Here is a 7,434-nt window from a genome sequence, read left to right on the forward strand (position 1 = left end):
AACTGTTGCAACAAATGCTAGCTTTCTGAGCAAAAGTCTGTGGACCAATTTCGTAGAAGAACCGCCTAGGCGAAAAGGCAAAAATCGCCGAAGCTGGCCCGCTCGCAGAGCTCGCGGGCCAGGAGATACTCATAGGGCGATTTACTAGAGTGGGGAACTTGAGAATTTTTGTGTCCCGAGACTTTGGGCAACTTCGCGGCCGCCCCCTTAAAGTAAAAGATTTTCTGATGGGTGCCTAAAATTCGCAATTCCCGCAAAGTCGGGAAGACGTTAAAGTTTTTGCCCAAAAAATGGCCATCGATTTAAGGTGATTTTCCAATAAGAAAATTTTTCCTAAGATGAATTTTTTCGAATATTTCCTAAACTAAGCGTCGGAGCACATGGCCGTGGAGGAACTTTTGGTAGCTTTTGGCAAGGGCTATCGGATGAAATAATGCGAAAGGCCATCGAGCGATATTGGATTAATGCGGGCCCATAAACGTACCTAAGAAGTGAAAATTGGTACCTTGCACGCAGGATTGCAAGAAATGCTTGAGTGTTAACCAACATCGGTACCAAGTACCTAGGTTATATCGAGTGCGTAGATGGAAGTCGGTACCCGAAGGGAAACCTTCCTAGGCTAGGTGCACGCAAGTGAGTATGGATCGATCAGTAGAAAGATGGGAAGCCATAGAAACCTTCTAGGCTAGGTGCACGCAAGTGAGTATGGATCGATCAGTAGAAAGATGGGAAGCCATAGGAAACCTTCCTAGGCTAGGTGCACGCAAGTGAGTATGGATCGATCAGTAGAAAGTGGGAAGCCCAGTACCAATGCCCTAGTGAAGACCGTAAACGAATATCATGAACCGAGAAGGAGCACCAAATGCCCTAGTGAAGACCGTAAACGAATATCATGAACCGATAAGGAGCACCAAATGCCCTAGTGAAGACCGTAAACGATATCATGAACCGAGAAGTAGCACCAAATGCCCTAGTGAAGACCGTAAAACGAATATCATGAACCGAGAAGGAGCACCAAAATGCCCTAGTGAAGACCGTAAACGAATATCATGAACCGAGAAGTAGCACCAAATGCCCTAGTGAAGACCGTAAACGAATATCATGAACCGATAAGGAGCACCAAATGCCCTAGTGAAGACCGTAAACGAATATCATGAACCGATAAGAAGCACCAAATGCCCTAGTGAAGACCGTAAACGAATATCATGAACCGATAAGGAGCACCAAATGCCCTAGTGAAGACCGTAAACGAATATCATGAACCGATAAGAAGCACCAAATGCCCTAGTGAAGACCGTAAACGAATATCATGAACCAAGAAGTAGCAACGAATGCCTGAAAAAGTACCAAGTCCACGGTATAGAGTAACGAGAGTTAACCGCCGTGATGTATGCAATGAGGGCAGCCATTGCATGGGTTCTGGACTTGGTTCGCGAATAACTTTTTTGCTAGACATCGGACAAAGTTGACGTGGAAGAACGAATGTAGCATTGGTGCCACCTATCCAAAACTTTTTCAAGATTGAAGATCCGATCGATACAGCCTGAGTTTAAGCAAAAAGTTGGTGCAAAATTGAGCATTTTTAATGGTGAAAAATCGGTACTCCTCGAATAGCTCCTGTTGGAAGCATCGGACCACATGGTCGTGGAGGAACATATTGTAGCGCGCGGTGTCAAGTATCGACACCCAAAACCGCATGTCCGATGGACGGAAAATGACCAAGTTATAGTGAAAACTTGGTTGCACCAAATTCCCGAAGAAGTGCAACGAGAAGGTGAATGCGATGGTTGTTCGTCGAATAGCTCCGGCCACAGACATGGTAGCGATTAGTGGTGCATGGAAGAAATCTAGCCACAAGTGCCATCTACCCATGGCCAGAAGAAAGTGTGGCCATATCTTGGATACCGGCGGAGCTATGGGGCAAATATGGGCCAAAAATGGTGCAAGTTGGACCAAAAATCCGACCAAGTGCGCGAGGCGCTTTCGTGAATAGCTCCGGCCACAGACATGGTAGCGATTAGTGGTGCATGGAAGAAATCTAGCCACAAGTGCCATCTACCCATGGCCAGAAGAAAGTGTGGCCATATCTTGGATACCGGCGGAGCTATGGGGCAAATATGGGCCAAAAATGGTGCAAGTTGGACCAAAAATCCGACCAAGTGCGCGAGGCGCTTTCGTGAATAGCTCCGGCCACAGACATGGTAGCGATTAGTGGTGCATGGAAGAAATCTAGCCACAAGTGCCATCTACCCATGGCCAGAAGAAAGTGTGGCCATATCTTGGATACCAGCGGAGCTATGGGGCAAATATGGGCCAAAAATGGTGCAAGTTGGACCAAAAATCCGAAAAAGTACCTAGGTAAATGCGATGGTTGTTCGTCGAATAGCTCCGGCCAGAGACATGGTAGCGATTAGTGGTGCATGGAAGAAATCTAGCCACAAGTGCCATCTACCCATGGCCAGAAGAAAGTGTGGCCATATCTTGGATACCGGCGGAGCTATGGGGCAAATACGGGCCAACAATGGTGCCAGGTGGACCAAAAATCCGACCAAGTGCGCGAGGCGCTTTCGTGAATAGCTCCGGCCACAGACATGGTAGCGATTAGTGGTGCATGGAAGAAATCTAGCCACAAGTGCCATCTACCCATGGCCAGAAGAAAGTGTGGCCATATCTTGGATACCGGCGGAGCTATGGGGCAAATATGGGCCAAAAATGGTGCAAGTTGGACCAAAAATCCGAAAAAGTACCTAGGTAAATGCGATGGTTGTTCGTCGAATAGCTCCGGCCACAGACATGGTAGCGATTAGTGGTGCATGGAAGAAATCTAGCCACAAGTGCCATCTACCCATGGCCAGAAGAAAGTGTGGCCATATCTTGGATACCGGCGGAGCTATGGGGCAAATATGGGCCAAAAATGGTGCAAGTTGGACCAAAAATCCGACCAAGTGCGCGAGGCGCTTTCGTGAATAGCTCCGGCCACAGACATGGTAGCGATTAGTGGTGCATGGAAGAAATCTAGCCACAAGTGCCATCTACCCATGGCCAGAAGAAAGTGTGGCGCTATCTTGGATACCGGCGGAGCTATGGGGCAAATATGGGCCAAAAATGGTGAAGTTGGACCAAAAATCCGACCAAGTGCGCGAGGCGCTTTCGTGAATAGCTCCGGCCACAGACATGGTAGCGATTAGTGGTGCATGGAAGAAATCTAGCCACAAGTGCCATCTAGCCATGGCCAGAAGAAAGTGTGGCCATATCTTGGATACCGGCGGAGCTATGGGGCAAATATGGGCCAAAAATGGTGCAAGTTGGACCAAAAATCCGAAAAAGTACCTAGTTAAATGCGATGGTTGTTCGTCGAATAGCTCCGGCCACAGACATGGTAGCGATTAGTGGTGCATGGAAGAAATCTAGCCACAAGTGCCATCTACCCATGGCCAGAAGAAAGTGTGGCCATATCTTGGATACCGGCGGAGCTATGGGGCAAATATGGGCCAAAAATGGTGCAAGTTGGACCAAAAATCCGAAAAAGTACCTAGGTAAATGCGATGGTTGTTCGTCGAATAGCTCCGGCCACAGACATGGTAGCGATTAGTGGTGCATGGAAGAAATCTAGCCACAAGTGCCATCTACCCATGGCCAGAAGAAAGTGTGGCCATATCTTGGATACCGGCGGAGCTATGGGGCAAATATGGGCCAAAAATGGTGCAAGTTGGACCAAAAATCCGACCAAGTGCGCTAGGCGCTTTCGTGAATAGCTCCGGCCACAGACATGGTAGCGATTAGTGGTGCATGGAAGAAATCTAGCCACAAGTGCCATCTACCCATGGCCAGAAGAAAGTGTGGCCATATCTTGGATACCGGCGGAGCTATGGGGCAAATACGGGCCAAAAATGGTGCAAGTTGGACCAAAAATCCGAAAAAGTACCTAGGTAAATGCGATGGTTGTTCGTCGAATAGCTCCGGCCACAGACATGGTAGCGATTAGTGGTGCATGGAAGAAATCTAGCCACAAGTGCCATCTACCCATGGCCAGAAGAAAGTGTGGCCATATCTTGGATACCGGCGGAGCTATGGGGCAAATACGGGCCAAAAATGGTGCAAGTTGGACCAAAAATCCGAAAAAGTACCTAGGTAAATGCGATGGTTGTTCGTCGAATAGCTCCGGCCACAGACATGGTAGCGATTAGTGGTGCATGGAAGAAATCTAGCCACAAGTGCCATCTACCCATGGCCAGAAGAAAGTGTGGCCATATCTTGGATACCGGCGGAGCTATGGGGCAAATACGGGCCAAAAATGGTGCAAGTTGGACCAAAAATCCGACCAAGTGCGCGATGCGCTTTCGTGAATAGCTCCGGCCACAGACATGGTAGCGATTAGTGGTGCATGGAAGAAATCTAGCCACAAGTGCCATCTACCCATGGCCAGAAGAAAGTGTGGCCATATCTTGGATACCGGCGGAGCTATGGGGCAAATATGGGCCAAAAATGGTGCAAGTTGGACCAAAAATCCGAAAAAGTACCTAGGTAAATGCGATGGTTGTTCGTCGAATAGCTCCGGCCAGAGACATGGCAGCGATTAGTGGTGCATGGAAGAAATCTAGCCACAAGTGCCATCTACCCATGGCCAGAAGAAAGTGTGGCCATATCTTGGATACCGGCGGAGCTATGGGGCAAATACGGGCCAAAAATGGTGCAAGTTGGACCAAAAATCCGACCAAGTGCGCGATGCGCTTTCGTGAATAGCTCCGGCCACAGACATGGTAGCGATTAGTGGTGCATGGAAGAAATCTAGCCACAAGTGCCATCTACCCATGGCCAGAAGAAAGTGTGGCCATATCTTGGATACCGGCGGAGCTATGGGGCAAATATGGGCCAAAAATGGTGCAAGTTGGACCAAAAATCCGAAAAAGTACCTAGGTAAATGCGATGGTTGTTCGTCGAATAGCTCCGGCCACAGACATGGTAGCGATTAGTGGTGCATGGAAGAAATCTAGCCACAAGTGCCATCTACCCATGGCCAGAAGAAAGTGTGGCCATATCTTGGATACCGGCGGAGCTATGGGGCAAATATGGGCCAAAAATGGTGCAAGTTGGACCAAAAATCCGACCAAGTGCGCTAGGCGCTTTCGTGAATAGCTCCGGCCACAGACATGGTAGCGATTAGTGGTGCATGGAAGAAATCTAGCCACAAGTGCCATCTACCCATGGCCAGAAGAAAGTGTGGCCATATCTTGGATACCGGCGGAGCTATGGGGCAAATACGGGCCAAAAATGGTGCAAGTTGGACCAAAAATCCGAAAAAGTACCTAGGTAAATGCGATGGTTGTTCGTCGAATAGCTCCGGCCACAGACATGGTAGCGATTAGTGGTGCATGGAAGAAATCTAGCCACAAGTGCCATCTACCCATGGCCAGAAGAAAGTGTGGCCATATCTTGGATACCGGCGGAGCTATGGGGCAAATACGGGCCAAAAATGGTGCAAGTTGGACCAAAAATCCGAAAAAGTACCTAGGTAAATGCGATGGTTGTTCGTCGAATAGCTCCGGCCACAGACATGGTAGCGATTAGTGGTGCATGGAAGAAATCTAGCCACAAGTGCCATCTACCCATGGCCAGAAGAAAGTGTGGCCATATCTTGGATACCGGCGGAGCTATGGGGCAAATACGGGCCAAAAATGGTGCAAGTTGGACCAAAAATCCGACCAAGTGCGCGATGCGCTTTCGTGAATAGCTCCGGCCACAGACATGGTAGCGATTAGTGGTGCATGGAAGAAATCTAGCCACAAGTGCCATCTACCCATGGCCAGAAGAAAGTGTGGCCATATCTTGGATACCGGCGGAGCTATGGGGCAAATATGGGCCAAAAATGGTGCAAGTTGGACCAAAAATCCGAAAAAGTACCTAGGTAAATGCGATGGTTGTTCGTCGAATAGCTCCGGCCAGAGACATGGCAGCGATTAGTGGTGCATGGAAGAAATCTAGCCACAAGTGCCATCTACCCATGGCCAGAAGAAAGTGTGGCCATATCTTGGATACCGGCGGAGCTATGGGGCAAATATGGGCCAAAAATGGTGCAAGTTGGACCAAAAATCCGACCAAGTGCGCGAGGCGCTTTCGTGAATAGCTCCGGCCACAGACATGGTAGCGATTAGTGGTGCATGGAAGAAATCTAGCCGCAAGTGCCATCTACCCATGGCCAGAAGAAAGTGTGGCCATATCTTGGATACCGGCGGAGCTATGGGGCAAATATGGGCCAAAAATGGGTAAAATTGTACGGTCCAAAGCCAAGGGTAAATTTTTTTATTCCTCTAATAACTTCTAGCACAGACATTGAATCGGTTGGTGATGTATGGATGAAATGTAGCAAACAGTTGGAACTACCCATAAAATCTTAAAGATTGACGATCCAATGTATAGAACCGGAGTAATGTGCGATACTTGGTGAAAAATCGAGTGAAAAATTAGCTATAAACTGTTTTTGGCCCATAACTCGAATACTAGACATCGGAAGGGGGGGTCGTAGAACGATTTTTTGTTGCCCTATCGATTCCCTATCGAACGAGCAAAAGTTGTTTTTTTGACCAAAAAGTACCCCCACTCTAGTAAAATTGGCCTGATTTTACTAGTCCCCGGTACCCGTACAGGCAAAATGAGCAAAATGCTCAAGTATGAATGGTTTTTGGCCCATAACTCGAATACTAGACGTCGCAGGGGGGTGTCGTGGAACAATTTTTGGTAGCCCTTGAAATTATCTATCGAATGACATATACTTGATTTTTGGCCAAAAAGTTCCCTAGACTAGTAAAAATCGCATCATTTTACTAGAGTCGGGTACCCTGGACGAAAAACCGCTATAGTTGCGGTTTTTGGCTAATAACTCGAATACTAGACGTCGCAGGGGGGTGTCGTGGAACAATTTTTGGTAGCCCTTGAAATTATCTATCGAATGACATATACTTGATTTTTGGCCAAAAAGTTCCCTAGACTAGTAAAAATCGCATCATTTTACTAGAGTCGGGTACCCTGGACGAAAAACCGCTATAATTGCGGTTTTTGGCTAATAACTCGAATACTAGACGTCGCAGGGGGGTGTCGTGGAACAATTTTTGGTAGCCCTTGAAATTATCTATCGATTGACATATACTTGATTTTTTGGCCAAAAAGTTCCCTAGACTAGTAAAAATCGCATCATTTTACTAGAGTCGGGTACCCTGGACGAAAAACCGCTATAATTGCGGTTTTTGGCTAATAACTCGAATACTAGACGTCGCAGGGGGGTGTCGTGGAACAATTTTTGGTAGCCCTTGAAATTATCTATCGAATGACATATACTTGATTTTTGGCCAAAAAGTTCCCTAGACTAGTAAAAATCGCATCATTTTACTAGAGTCGGGTACCCTGGACGAAAAACCGCTATAGTTGCGGTTTTTGGCT

The sequence above is a fragment of the Anopheles funestus genome (assembly GCF_943734845.2).
Source record: "Anopheles funestus chromosome X unlocalized genomic scaffold, idAnoFuneDA-416_04 X_unloc_101, whole genome shotgun sequence".
NCBI classification, from domain to species: domain Eukaryota; kingdom Metazoa; phylum Arthropoda; class Insecta; order Diptera; family Culicidae; genus Anopheles; species Anopheles funestus.